Here is a 15,990-nt window from a genome sequence, read left to right on the forward strand (position 1 = left end):
CTAACGATCTATGCATAGTACACCTGGAACCAGGCAGAAGCCATAGAGTTACCTCGAGGGGGACCTATAATCGACGATAAACTTCGGTCGCTCGTCAAACTGAACCGACGCGATCGAACGAAAAACTTCCCCGGATCGTACGAGTCCGGGGCTCGTCCGTGCGATTGAAACGACTTTTCCATCCACGACGGTCCGGAAACGCGTAGAATTCCCCGCGCGGGTCAGAGGCTCCGGCACGATTAAATTCATACTCGCTCCGGGGAAACTATTCCGCAAGTTCGCCGCTTCGCAGTTTCGCAACTGCGGATTAAGCTTAAAGGAAAGGGTGAAGCGACGGCGCGGCTGCCTGGAGAACGTCGGTAGAAGGCACGAGGGGGGGGGGTGGAGTTATTCCGGGGGCGGTAAGATAACGCGGTTGGTTTAAACCGTATTACCTAAGCCGGTCGCCGGGCGGAATACGTGGTCTGGCCACCTGCAGCTGCGTCGCTACCTACTGTACGCGCGTGTTGCGCTAAACGTCGTATGGCAAAAAAAGTTTAAGCGAAATTCAGCTGCACGAAATACTCCTCAACCCATTTAGAATTTGTTATGGAACCGGCGATTTTAGTCATATACAGTAATCATTCTTAAAACGAACACTTCAGACGTTTTCAACAGGGATAATCCTCTTTGTAGCCAGTGTCTTGTTTATTAAAAGTCCTACTGTCCAATTATTCTCAAATTAACATACAACAGCCTATCTCTCAGGTATTATCTTAAAGTAATCCGACGATACGTAAAGTTAATTGGTCAAATTGTGTTTCGTCAGAGGCTAATCGGTCAATAGGAGGAGCTCCGAGCTAGGGATCGACCTGTTCTACTTGACGCGAGGGAAGGTGCAGCTCACGTTTCGTTCGGTTCGCATCACGTGCACGTTCGAGTTAACACCGCGAACCACTTCAAATCTGACACCGCATTGGCGCACGTACGCCGCCAGTTAAAGTGTGCATGTTTGCACTGGCAGTGTTCCGCTAACGAACCTATCGTTGCGGCTTCAGTCGAACTCCTCTGAACCGTTTTCGTACCCACCCCTTCCCTAAACCTTTGCCGTTCCCGCAAGCTCTATCATTGGTTTCCTCTTGCCGCGAGTCTTCTCGACCAACCCCATAACTGAGTTTCTTGAACCCGCATTGCTGATCTCACGCGTCAATCAATAGCCTATTTACTTCATAACTGTGCATTTTACTATAAATTCAGATTTAATTATTTTCTGTTTGAGAATGTTTTCAATACTCTTCATAAGATCTAATAAGAAATTACATAACGAGTGTGTTATAAAAATACATCTGTGTTTGGTCTCTAAATCAATCGTGTCAAATATATTTTCGCGAACTTAGAATAGTAAAAAATATCTAAGCGTGTCCATTGGTTAGTTCCATATTTATTTTTGTACGTTACTCAGGTGAACAACATATCGAAAATATATTCAAAGGAGAATAATTTAATTCCACTTGAGGGCGTCGGTTAAAAATTTTTCTCCGTCGAGACGGTTCGCGGAAAGATGAAGTTTAAGATATACTGGCCCAGGGTGTAAGAAAGATTGAGATACGAGGTCCTAATTCTGGAAATAAATTCGCAAGAAAGTTTGCTTACAAACGTAATTTAGACCGTCTTCTTTCAACTGATCCTCGAGTTCTGGCTCCGCATTCGCGAAGCAGAGGTTATCTGCACGGTAATCATCTCGTGGACGCGGACGTTCGCGCGAATCTTCTCCGGCGAGATAGTCCCGGAAGTAGCCGTAAATCGCGCGTCGTGTCCTGGCAACTGTACCGAATTCTTAGACGTGCAACGCCAACGAACGAGGTCGGCGCACCGCAGCGAAACCGCCGAATGCAACGGCTTATTCTGTCGATGTAGTTCACCGGGACGATGAAACAGCGGCTGGGGAGGAACGACGAGGCTCGGTAGTAGTAACGTAACGCTAATCCAATTTGCTGTGGCGCTGCACTTTGCGCGGCCACCATTTTCAAAGGAGGATGCAGCCGAAATTGGGGTAAACGCGGCCAGGAAATACCGGCCCGACGTAGCCGTAAATAGCTGATAACGTTGAACGATCTGCTGGTACAGGTGTAAATAAACCTTCCTCATGGAACACCTGAGACGATCATTGTCGCGGAACGGACACTCGAAACTTTTCGAGATTCAACAAAGTCCATTTTCGTTGCTGTTGACTTTATAATATGTCCATATATTACCGTGAACGTCGAATATCATGTTATTAAGAGTAGTGAATTTAAATTTGTCTTTAACCCTTTGCACTGTAATTATTTTTCCAGTTTGTTTCCTGCTACTTTGGATTCAATTTGCCTGATATAACTTTCTAGTTTCGAGCATTAAATATTTGGTTCGAAGGGGTTTGAATACTTTTGCGAGGCGCCGTATAAACGATCGTGTTACCTAGTTTCCGAGAGAAAGGAAATAATATTTTTCGCTACTGTACAAACTGTTAAGAACGCATAGCCGAGTGAACACGCGCAAGTTTCTCGAACGCGTTTCGACGCAATAAATCCCGTAAATTATTCGACTGCCGAGGGACGCGCGCGCGCGCATTTCTTGGTAAATATGGGGCGTTAGCGGGGAGGGTAAGAATTTTAGGAAAAGCAGCACTCGTATCCGTTAATTGCCCGGAGAGTTTCAGCAAGCTCGCTTGGAATCCACTTCGAGACTTATTCAAATGCGGGAGCCAGTTGAAACGCGGTCAAACAACAGTTAGCATAGGCAAGGCGAGCCTCGTTGGCTGTCAGAAACAGTTACGAACGCATTTAAGGAACTTAAATCGGGATGTTTGTCCCTGGACGGCTGGCGGCTCTTGCAAATTGAGGAATTTGCGGAATCCACGGAGGTTTCGGTCTCGTAATAGAGAATTCTACCGCGCCGCAAATGAATTCAAACGAACGTGTTTAAGGGAACACGCGATTAATTTCAGTATACCAACTACCACCGCTCGAGTGGTTCTCCTGTTGATACACTGCGGGACAAATTCACAGAAATGTTGGTCAAATATAAATGAATCTATCGATATTCTGGACGCTAGTACAATTAACTATTAAGGAAGATAATGCTGCATGGAAATAAATGTGATACAAACATTATTCACACTCGCGTCGTTTTGGTCTCGTAGCAGAAAATTGTAACACAAATGAATTCAAACGAACGTGTTTTAGAGAACACGCGATTAATTTCAGTATATCAACTACCACTCGAGTGGTTCCTGTTGATATATTGTCGGACAGATTCCCGGAAACGTAGTCAAATGTAAATAAATCCATCGGCGTTCTGGACACGAACAGAATAAGTTGCTAAAAAAGATAATATAAAAAGTTAGAAACAATTTTTGTTTAATTTTCGCAACCCTAAACCGTGAGATATTGATCCTACATATTGTGTTTTTGCCAGCTTGATCTCAATAAACAATGATAGTGCTTCTTCCAGCTTGTATGGTTGGATGTCGTTCTTTTCACGCTACGTTCTTCCATTCTTTGTTGCTCGAGTAGGAGATGAATCTCAAGCTTTCTGCATTAATCTTGCAGCACCTTTTTTTAAGAGAAACTCGTGTCATCTCGACGGCAAAAATCAGTTCTTCAGTTTTATGATTTTCACCAACTTCTTTTGTTTTTCTTCTTTTATTCGGTCACTGCTGTTAAGGGGCGAAAACTGTGGTAGATCGGATAAAACAGCAGGTTGTTTTGAGATTACGTGATACAGAATATTTCTGTAAGAAATGATTTTTTCCCCTATAATCGTCTTTACATTTCTATTTGAAATGTAGTTGTTGGGAAAGAAATATCGTTAGCGAAATCCGACCGAAAGCTGCTAAATTTTAGGTTCGAAACGGTTGAACACGAGACTAGAACGTGCATTGATAATTATTCCATCCGAAACTACGAAGACGTCTCTGTAATTTTGAGTCGCGTTAACGTCACCAGCGATTGCGAGTGAAATGACTGAAAATGGAGCTGGAGGAGCGGCGCTCTTCGTACGTCGAAGGCTAAATTGGCCATCGAGTGCCGGGGGAACATTTGCACAGCGCGAGCAATGTAATATTAAGCGCACGAATGGGCCGCAGACTGCAAAGAGAAACATTACGTCAAAGTGCACGGCGTTGAACGTCGTAAGCTGTAAGTTGAAGAGTCCAAGACTCCGAAGCTGGGAGCGCGCGAGTCTCAGACTCCTGACGACTTTAAAACATTCACGCCCGCGCACCAGCAAAAACATCGGACGAGATTTCGAGGACCGGTTCCGAGTAAATAAGAAACCCGCGAGCTTGAAAGCTTTTAATATTTGTGAAAAATGCAAGGGCCCTCGGCTCCATGGAAAATCCTCGTCCGTCTCGTAAATCGGATAATACGTAAATTCGTAAAAGCGTCGCGTTTATTCGGTTTCCGTAAACTGAGCTCACCGTGGACTTTCATTTATTTCATGAAATGTAACTCCCCCGTAACATGATAACCGTTTTTTCTTCGCCGGTCTAACCCCGTGCCTTGCGAAAAGTTAAATATCCGTGTTTACCTTCCGAGTACACAACCCAGATTTCCATCAATGAGTCCATTTCGTAATATTGCGAAAAAACGAAAATATCTAAGTAATTTCGAGATATTAGGGTCAAATATAGCCTCTAATCTTTATTCAACAGAAGTAATCTAATTTTAAAAGGAGATTTTTCTTTTGTACTGTGGCGACGCTTCTTGCACTCGTCAGCAGAGGGCTACGCTTTCTCACAAGTACTCGATCGACCTATGCCTTTATTGAGATAGATATTCAAATAGACAAAGCTCAACAGGCTTTTTTGCTCGCAAACGTTTCTTCACAGTACCTAGGAAGAAATTAAATATTTGTGTTTTACTTGGCGAATGTAATAAATTTGGTGATACGTTATTGAGGGCATTCGAAATATGTCAAAACAGAATAGTTGCAGTAAAAAGTTTAAAATCGTTACAACGATATTTGGACGTAAATTTGACCCCCTTCCAGCCGATGAATAATCGGTTCGAGGGTGGATCGAGAGAAATAAGCTAATTAGCGGGGTTGAAGCGTACAAGGAGCGCATCGCGCATACCAAGAGATTGGGAAAAACACGAAACAGGATAAAATCAGCGGTGGACGCGTGCAGAGCGTGCGTAAATAACAAGATAATTTACGATCGTTACACAATGATCGTCATAAATCGTATTTCTGCCGGGCGACAGAACGTGCCGTTATGCGAGGAACTCCGGTTCCGCCAGCACCCTCTCCCGTTCCCCGACGTCGATATTTTACCACGGGAACGCGATACATGGCCGGCATAATTTATCTGTTTTCAAATACGCCCGTGCCGATAAATTTACATATTTTAATATAAATTCCTAAATGCCGGATCTGCGGAGGCCACGCAGGACCATCGGGACGCCTAGGTGCGTCTTTATCGATCACACGAAACGTACTTATCGTTCTCTCATTTCTGGTCGACGTCCTTTACTCCTCGTCGTCTTTTCCTCGAACGGAAGTGCACCGGTTCCGCGTCTCGAGATCGAAAATTGGAACGGTTACTCGATTTATTTGATTCATTTATACGAGAAGAATCCCTCGATACAAAAAGAAAAATATCGTCCAGCGAACGGAAGAAGAAAGAAAAACGAAACAAACGTATAAGAAAACATGAAAGGTATACAAGGATGAATAAGTATAAAAATACATGGTAAGGCGAAAAGTATTCTGTAACAAAAATTATTCAAGAAGCTCTAGTATAGCCCATTATAATTGAAATTTTCAACATTTCATTGAAAAAAACCAACCCTTCAACGATTATTCTCACAAGCGGTTACTCGAGGCGAGGAACATTTCCATTCGAAGAAACATAAATAAGCGTGGATGGTTCACTTTCTCGAATCCAGTCCTGAAATTCTATTTTGATTACTTTAAAATGTCTTGGACAAGCACGAAAGAGCAGGCAATCGAGATTGGAAGTGAATTCTGGCTCGTGGAGGTGTTCCGTGAATCGTAACCCCCGAACAATGGAAGAATACTCGAAATGTCGATAAAATTCGCGGACAGGAATTTCACGACGCCGGGACGCGCGAGAAATTTCGAAACCGCGTGTCAATCGCAAATCAAATTTTTCCCCTCCGTCTTATGAAGAATGGCCGCGGGAAATTTTAATAAAATCCCAAATCCCGCGGTATCGCTCGATTAACGTGGACGCTTCGACGTTCCGAGCATCCGATTCTCTCGTTACGTTGAAAAATTCAGCGGCCTGTTTTCCCGCCACACAGTCGCTAAATGAACGCTCCGGCAACGATATTCGATGGCATTGATTTCCCAGCTGCTCCGCGATGTACAGGGTGAGCCAAATTTACGGAGATATTCGTTCAGGATAATAATTTGTCTCTTTTTATAGCTTCAAAACAGAATTATCTGTGTTTAGAACTATATGTGATCAATTTTCTTCAATAATAAAGATTTTTTTCTGTTTTAAATTGCATCTCAATCGTTGATCCAAGTAACTGAGAAACCACTGTATTTAGTTTTTTCACGAAAATAATTTATAAGTGTAAATATAAAAGACGATCTGTAAGTATTGTATATAAATTCTGTTAGTCAGGTGAAATGGATTTTGAAAGAATATCGTCGTAATTTAAAGACGCCCTGTATACGTAGATCCGAACTACTCGAAGCACGTCGGAAGTTGTTTGACACCTTAACTGTTCCGCGCGCCGAGATGCCTCGGGTGACAGTAAAGCTCCGCACAATGTGAGCTTTTGCCGTGGCTGTCGGAAGTTAGCGTGCAAACCTCCTCTCACAGGCAGGCAAATGTACACACACACACGCTCGCGTCTAACCCCGACAGGTATAACGACTTTCGCTGCTGAAAATTTCACTTTCGTTCGATTCTCTTCTGTTGATCGATCAAACATCTTGAACGTTCGCGGTATTCGTCACGCAACGATTTGGATCGGAAAAGCTAAACGCTAAATATCGTTTTCCATTTGCTTTGCAAACGTATTAAACGTACTTTCGGGCAGTTTGTCGAAAAATGTCCAGAAACGTTAGTCACTGTGAATTAAATTTGTACCGCTCTCGGGGCACTCAATTAATGCGCCGATGTTTGACGTCCATGATCCTCCGTGTCACGATAAATTGCTATCAAATTTTAGAGCGTGATGTATTTAACGAAATCGTGGACCGCGAACTATTACCGAGTGCATTACGTAAATTATATTGAGCGATGCATTAATCAACGCAAAAAGTACGCTTCCACTGGCTGTGCGGAATATTTAATGGCAGGCTGGTTGCAATAGGTGTCTATCAGCGACTATGGATAATTAGAGATAGTATCGGGCGGGGAAGACGCATAGTCAGTAACCATTACTCCGGTAGTTAGAATTAATACCAAGTTTAGTCACGCAGGCCAATAATAGCGTCAATCATTGAATTCTAAGGAGCCTCTGTAATTACGGTGAGGTTATGTGCGGTCAATTTACAATTTATAATCAATGACGCGTAATCAGTATACTAACGTATCATTTGACCAATGAAAACTACGTGTAGAAAGGAAGACTAAGTGTAACGATCGATTGTTTCTATCTAAACTGCTTCATTTAACTCGCACAGTTTGCTGTAAGTTAAATTTAATTGTAACGGGTATCGTACTAATACTCTAGTATTTTGAACGAAGAAATAAACGAGTCAGTTGATTGTGCAATTTCTAATACCAGGGTGAGTCCATGTTTGTGATTATTAAAATCGTATAAATATAATTTGAGTTACTACACTTGTAACCTCACAAGTAAACGATTAGAATTGATGAAAATCACCGAAAGTTTTATTAGCTTCTGCAACAATAATTTGAGCATGTGGAGAGAGGTTCAGTTTAGATATGATTAAAGATCCTAATATTCTAATTTTTCAAAGGTTGCCAATCGGTTGATGCATCTTTTAGGATTAGGATCCTTATGAAAACTATAGCAATGTTAGCTCAAGCATCAATTTTCGTTGCACGTTGCAACAGTCCCGTGTTTGTAAGTCAGGTACAGGTTCTAGGCATCGCAGCTATTCATTTTCGAAAAGAATGCCATCGGAATTTCGTGTCCCAGCACGCTGCCGCCCGTAACAAAAAACTGCTTCAACAGGCGATCCGGCTGCCGGCCATTTGCACCGCGTTTCATTCGAAACGACTTCAAGCGCAAACAACCGGAACGTTTGTTTCGGTCTTAAAAGCGTCGGGCTGTTTTTTTACAACGCGGGAAAGGGACTAGCAAAATTTCCGTATGCTCTGCCGAACAACACGGTTCCAGCCGCTTTTCCTCGCGTGACGAGAGTTTTCTCTTCCGAAGGGCGGCTGATAAAATTTTTTTTTAACCCTCGTAGTCGACGAAACGCTACAACGTTTCGCTCCCCACGGATATTCGATCGGACTTTGGTTGCTGATCCACGAAACAGACGTTTCGAACGTATCGTACCGTATAATAATTATTTGTCCTTAAAATTGCGTGACGAATTTGTTGTTTGCGAAGGTTATGAAGATTTGTTCTTTATCGGAACAGATCGATGTTTAGATACAGAAGTTGCGAAGTCAAGAGAAAAGACGATGCTCGCGAGCAACAATACCTGTTGATATTGAAAATATATCCTTCGACGTTTCGCTGGCGCATCGAGTGCGCCGCCCGGTTGATGAATACGGCGGTCGCAATGATATTAATATTTAACAGCCTTTCAAATGCCGTCCTGTCGCTCTCTGGAAGTGTAATTTATGGAATTCTTTAAAATACGACAACGAGCAGGAAAAACGAGGTACCCAGGGTAATACTATACATCGCGTATAATAGTAAAAAGCTCCCCTTTTTTCACCGGAATCCGCGTAAAAGAGACCGGTACGTTTTGCAGCTAGCGCGTCGAACGATTAATACCGAATATTTAAACGAGATTCCAGCCTCTGGTGATTTTTCTCTCGCCATTTTGTTTCGTCAGTCCTCGCGTTACCGAAATAAATTTAATAATATTAATAGAAAGCGTGTTTCGAGTCTTCGTCCTTGCTTAGATCTCAGTCTAGGATGTAAAATTCCCCTCCTTCGACGAGCTGCTTCCATTTAGTGCTGGCGAGTTGTAATTTCTCGGCTTGTATGTCTAGCGCCAGCACGTTCACTTTTTTCCCCCTCCCCCAACAGGGTAGCTGTAATTGCTTCCCCGATGCCGGATGCTGCGCCGGTAACGATCGTGGTTTTACCAACCCAACGTTCCATAATTCTCTGTTTTTAGATTCGTCGAGTTGCGTTAGACCCTGGAGAAACGCACGATGCTCGCGAATTATTTTGTCGCCGACCAAAAAGTGCTCGAAGCCCGGTGTACGATCACTTTAAGCTTCGTAATGCTGGGGGTCTACGCAAAACGTAATATTAGCGACCAGGGGGGAGGGGGCCAGTCTTCTCTAAAAAGTAAATAGAAAACGTAGAATGGAATCTTTTTGTCGAACGTTTCGGTTCTGAGGTAATCCATTTTGAATATTCGTGGGGTTCGTGGTCGAATACGATTCGATTACTTATTAGTTGTTTCAATGTTATATAATTTATAAATTTTTCGGTGTATAAACATCTGCTAGTGTCGAAATTCTTGAATCATTATGTATCTATGTACACGATGAAATTGACAGAGAATTTAAAAAAGAAATATATATTTAGCATACGACTTTCTCGACTGAAATTTTAACCTCCCCCAGTTAAGTAGCGTTATTTATTGCCGAAAGCTCCGGGCGTAATCATATTTGAACGTGCGCCAATTAATTCAGGACTTACCTGGAGAGGAGATGCTTCTATCAGTTATTCAAGGCACGCGCACAATTACGCCGGGGACTTTGTTGGGAATTTTTCCGAAGCAACGTACTGTGGCAGTCTTTGGCGCGTCAAGGGGATTCCCCTCTCAGTGGCGGAGACGACTACCGTTCATTTATCCAATCGAAAATGACTAGCAGTTGCCCGAGCATTGTTGTACCTGGCGACACGTATTCCGAGCGACAAAGCGAGCAAAACGGTTTTCTCGAGCCTGTCCGTCGGTATCCAGCGAATAGGGCAGCCGCGTCATGGAGTAGGACAAAGATCCTTCGGATTACGTTCATCCGTTTACCTACTGCGTCCATCCTCTGGTTTTGCCATGGCCTTTACTTGTTTTAAGCGAAGCTCAACGTGACCTGCCGCAATCCCAGCTCGCATCCTCAGTCACATTGGTTTCTACGCACGCCAGGCCAATCTCTCCTTGGAGACAGTGGTTGGGATACCAGGAAGTTTCGAAATCCTGAAGATCCTGGACAATGACTTTCAAATATCGTGTTCTCGGAAGAAATTTGGTCCGAATCGCAACACCGATTACAACAAAATTGCTTGCAGTCAGACCTGCTTAATTTAACGAAATATTGAATTTATTCAGGAGGAGTTTTCATACTTATGTATCAGATTGTCCGATTTAATTTCCCTTACACTACTTAAATATTCGAAACATTAAGAAATAATGATACATTAGTCGTTCGATCTTAGTGTTTGTTTTGCTTCATAATCGTCGCCCCTTTGAAGAGTTCAAAGTTGGATTTTCATATCATATTATTATTACACATCTTCAATTGGTTTACCATCCTCCAACAGAGGATTAATTTTTCAAACGAGAAGAAGTTCAGTAATAACGAGTCGTGAACGATCAGGAATCGTACCAAAAGTCCTATCCAGCAGAAATTCATAAGCCGTTCGCTCGTGGTCAGTCGATAACAATGGGTGTCCCCCGTCCTTGTTCCCGACGTCTATCGAATATAAGAGACCAGCCGTCGAATATCGTCGTGTCGTATCGCGTGGGGTGGATTTATCCTTTTCCACGTACGACGTCGCGCTATCTAGATTCTGTTACGCCGGCAATCTCGGATCTCGAGGCTCGAAATAGGAGAGCAGCTTCCTTTACGGATAAACGATACTCGCTTTCCAGACGCAATAACAACGGCGTGTATCGATCTCGGTGCGCCGGCAGCTGGTGCCGGGTCCGGTCCCGGGACCCGGAGCATTATTCTCGTTCGCGCGTCACGACGAGGAAATCAACAAGAAAACCAGCGGAAGCTTTATCCGTTTCCTGGTCCTGGGCACCAGATGCTCCTGCAGCTCGGTCATTTCTCAACGTTCCCGTGATTATACGAATCCCCCTCCGTTACTTACAACTATTATTCCCCTTGTATCTTTCATAGACGCTTCGCTAAAAGACGACCCGAGACTTTCGTTCATCGAAATTCTCCAAATTTTTATCAACCCCCAACCTACGTTCTATTGTTTGCTTTCATACAGATTTCAGATTTTTAAAGTTACAGAACTCGTTTATTTTCTGTTACGCTATACCTAATTAAAAGAAAGATCATGTTTTATTTTATTTTTTCATTTTACTTTATTTAAAGTAAGTTATACCGCGACTATGAGAATAGAACGGAAGATAAAGTTTCAGTCAGAATATATTATAATAAAAGTGTTTTGCACGGCCCAATGTAGCGGAACGAAAATAGACGCTGTCGTATCCAGTTTCTTTACAAATTTCTTTCCGACGGGATTTTCGCCCGTCTTGGGTATAAAATATTTCCCCGCGGTTCGTTAGAAATTCATTCGACGAAAGGCGGGCGAATAAACCCGAGCAAGCCAGATCCCTGTTTATCGTGCGTGCGCAGTTATTTGCATGTATTTAATATTGAAATTCTTTTCGCCGTCGGAATAACACCGGTTTGTTTTCCGTAAAATTCGAACGCCCCGGCCACTTGTGTACCTAAGAAATTCAAATACAGCCGGCCGCCCGACCGGAAATATTATTCCCGCGCGGCGGTGCACGATGAGGAAATCTAGAATAGCCGATGTGAAACTTGTTTCACGGTCCAGAGCGCCAGATGCTTTCGCCACTCGATCATTTCTCAACGCTTGCCGTGATTACCCGCATCGTTTTGTTACCAACAACCCAGGCCGCGTCTCTCTGTATTTTTCTTTTCCATATATCAGAGCGCGGAATTACCGACGCGTCGTGCGCCCCGAGACTATCGCGCGAACACGCTGGATATTTTTCAACGCGCCCGGCACAAAACGAGAACCGTTCTGAAGCGCGGTGGATTAATTACGAGAGTCGGAACAATGTAAAGGTGCCGCCGCGATGAAACTGAAGGGCGCGAAAAAAAAATTCCCCCGCCGGAACGCGTTGTTGCAAAATATTTTACTCGAAAGGGGGGATTTCCTTGCGTCTGGAGTCGAGAAATGGACAATGTTTAGCATCTTTTTTTATGGAAAACTACGCGACATGGAGAACCGAAACTTTCTGTGTAGTATCACGTTCTAACGAAGATATTATACGAATTTTTTCGTGGAATTTACTATAACAATATAAGTGTATTCCCATCCTATGTAAATATTAGATGTAGACACTTTTTAAGATACAAATAATTCAAGTGGGACAGCCATTTACAGTTCAGTTCATAAATTTTGTTATAATTTTGTATTTGATGAAAATATGTACCAAGCAGGAGTTTATTGACGCTCACGTACAGCAGTGAATAGTTGATAAGTGTCATTTAGTACATTCAAGGTTCGAATTCGAGCGTTTCTTGCGGCTCGCGTGAAACGAGGGTGGCGAGTGGCCACCGGTTGGCCTCGTTAAATCTCATTTGTCCGACGCGCCGCGCGGAAAGAAAAATAGGAAGCAATATCTGAAGCGCTTTGTTCCCCGCAGGAAGCTCGTCACTCTCGCGGCGAGAAGAAACGACTAACGAGAAAAGCAAAGGAAGCTACGCGCCCTTCGCTGCTCCCTAAAAACAGCGGATGTCCATCCCGGTAATCTCTCAACGGAACCATTATCACATGCATCCTCCCGTAATAACGCAATTGTCCGCCCTTTGTCGCGGATTCACTGATAATGACTTGCGCGTGACGTCGTCGATTTCGTTCTTCCACCCCCACACTCGATAACAGGCGAGATTCACCCCCGTTATTGGCTGTGTCGAAAATTAAATTGTCTATCGAATACGATGCGTGTTTTCGCGAATTCGAAGGGAACGCGATGAACCAGTGTATCGACAGCGTTCGTGTAAATTACCTGCGTCGTGTTCTAACGAGAAGTTATCTACGCCATCCCGGCGGACGCGGGGAAAGTTGCATCGCGTTGAAAGTTCTTTCGCGTGGCGCGCGTAAAAACCGTGGGCCGTGCGCGCGCGTCCATTTTCATTCCTCCCTTCCATTATTCAGTGTTGTTCGCGCTCGTGTAGCGAACGACGGGATAGAAAGCACCGCGGCGAATAGAGAGGGTGTATACCGGTTGATATTAAAGAGAAATGATTTTTCCATGAAAGGGGATGCCAATCGATGTCGGGCCTCGAGATTTCCTGAATTCCATTCGACGAAAATGAGGATACCGGTGACGGTCTGAGACATCCTCGAGCAGCGTCGTGGTGGGGGTGAAAGTTATTCGAAAGCTTGCTCGAAAGTTTAAAGGAACTATCGGGAAAACGGGGAAAAGACAGTCCGGGCAATGACGTTCAACTTCTCGTTCCGTAACGATAGACGATAACAGAAGGTTATCGACAACTATTTATTCACAGCGTGACGGGGTTTGCTCGCGGAACAGCGTCGCTGCTGCTGGCGTGCCTCGAAACGAAGTAAAAGTTTGTTTAATTACACGGTGGAGCAAAAATATAATAACTCTTTGGAGAGTGAACATCTGATCCGTCCGTTAAATCTCGTTTTGGAAGAGTTTGCAACATTCTGTTTATGTCAACCTGTATAATTTATTACATTCGTACTGAAGCTAAGCAAAATGTCAGGAAAAAGCAGGAATTTGCAAACGCAGCAAAAGTAAAGTAATTAAATTTTAACGTCCAGTTTAAAAAACTGTATTTCTATTATTCCGTTGAAACGTTACAAGCGAATAAAGTACCAGCTTTGCAACAATTTGCAATTAAACGTAAATTCTATTTATTAGAAATAAAATTCTCGAAATATCTAAAGTTCTCGGGAAAAAAACGACGAAGACGTGCACCCGCCGCGGGGTAAGTTAATAAAGGTGCATAATTCTTTTATCAGCCGCGCTAAAAAATTTCGCGAAATTACCGCAGTAACCGTCGCGATATCGCAGAACCGACGTACAATGCGTAAAACTTTTTCCAGCGAGACTCCTCTCTGGACGATAGCGGGATTTTATCGGAATGGTATTCCGTGAAATTTCTTCCAGACGTATAATGATTGCCGCAGGCAGTAGTCTCGATGGCATCTTCGAGGGTGTCATGAATTAGCTACATTCTATGAGATATCGTGCAGAAGCTGGTTTACGTTCGGGGAAAAAGGAACGAGCGAACCGGGGTGGAAAGACATCGACGTGCTTTATTGTAACATCTGGAAGGAGATTCTGAGCGATAGAAACCGCGTTAAAATTCAGCTGTCTGTATTATACGATTATAATCCGATATAACGATTCACCATCCATCGATAAGGCATTAGATTTTCACAGAAAAAAATTATCGAGAAGTTAGCACCCTTCCATGTGTTTCGAAATATATGAATTTATGAATGAAATCGTGAGAGCAGTCAGTTACGTTTATACCGGACGATGTGTGAAACGGGTGGAAGGTCTGGCCACTAATTTATTCGCCCATGAAGTTATTCCGAACTAATCAGTAAAGTCACGGAATCACCGAAACCCAACTCGATTTGCTATTCAGAAAATCGCGCTGGTTATCTATACTATTCCCGACCCGAAAATTTCCTCCATTTGCATCCCGTGAAGATGACCATTCTCGCGTCTCCACCTGTTCCACGATACTCTGTTTATCCCCGCGTGTAATATCCGGGAGCCAGTGACTCGTTAATTTCTCAGTGTCTCGTTCGCGGTCATTCCCATCCGTTCAACCCTTAGTTTCGGGCTCCTTCAACCCCGACACGTCCAACGGTCGAGCATCTCCACTTCGTACGGAGCTGAGTACGATCTCTTCTATACATATTCATGAGGCAATAAGCCCGCCGCTGATCTTCCGTGGAATGGAACAACAAGGGAAGAATGGAAAGTAGGGACGATCGCAGACCCCAGCAGACATCATCGGCGTTCGTCTCCGACGGGGGAACACTCGTCAACCCCTTTTTCGAATGTCTCGGCATTCTCGACCGTTTCCGAGGCGCCGTTTTGTATTCCCCTTATATTGCCACGCAATAATGATGCCCTTCGAGGGACTCTCAACGAGAACGGTGACAGCAACAAAGTTGAAATACCCTCCCATGGCCGTTCTTGCGTTCTACCTTTTGATCGACGTGACTCTAACTACTCGCGACTCCCCGGAAACTCTCTTATATTCCTTTCATAGTTAAATTTGCACAAAATATACTGGTTCGTATTATCTAAACAAGCCCTAAATAGAAATTATTTATGGTCACCATTTTTTAAATTTGAGGTACGTGTATCGTAACTATTGCAAAATCTAATACAGAGTTATGATTTAGCATAAATCAATATTTTCTGTTGACATGCTAAGCATTTATTTAGGATCTCGAAATCTTCAATTTAGAATATGAAAGATTAAAACTTCGAAACGTTTATAAATCTTTTCAGCGCCTCGGTGTGCGCGCGGTGCCTTTGTTCTCGGTTGGCCATTCATACTCTAGGAAGATCACTTTAATTCGCGGGGAAAGAATCTGCAAGTATTTTAATAATCAGCTTCAAAGGAGGTATTTTCTACCAAGTTGTTAGATTCCATTCGTAACATTATTTTCTTCGTCCCGCTCTCGTTTTCTTTTGAAACCTCCATTTCCTCGGTCCTCCTCCAGGGAGCTGGAAGTCTCTCAACAGACAGAAAATATCATATTACTTTGCAGAACGCTCACGCCTGCGCAAAATAAAGCCCCGTGCCGGCTGAAGAGTCCTTATTATGCATGAGACAGCCGTCAAATCGTTTCGAGAGCAACGACCGCGCGCCGGTTTCTGTGCTTTTAACGAGATCTC

The 15,990-nt window shown here is 43.5% G+C and overlaps 1 pseudogene; it reads right to left on the minus strand.

Annotated features, from left to right (window-relative positions):
• Positions 1–7,997: 7,997 nt before the first annotated feature.
• LOC122395267 lies at positions 7,998–9,254 on the minus strand (annotated as a pseudogene).
• Positions 9,255–15,990: the final 6,736 nt, after the last annotated feature.

This window comes from Colletes gigas, unplaced genomic scaffold (assembly GCF_013123115.1).
Source record: "Colletes gigas isolate AHSC1104 unplaced genomic scaffold, ASM1312311v1 Colletes_gigas_Sc00005, whole genome shotgun sequence".
NCBI classification, from domain to species: Eukaryota; Metazoa; Arthropoda; class Insecta; order Hymenoptera; family Colletidae; genus Colletes; species Colletes gigas.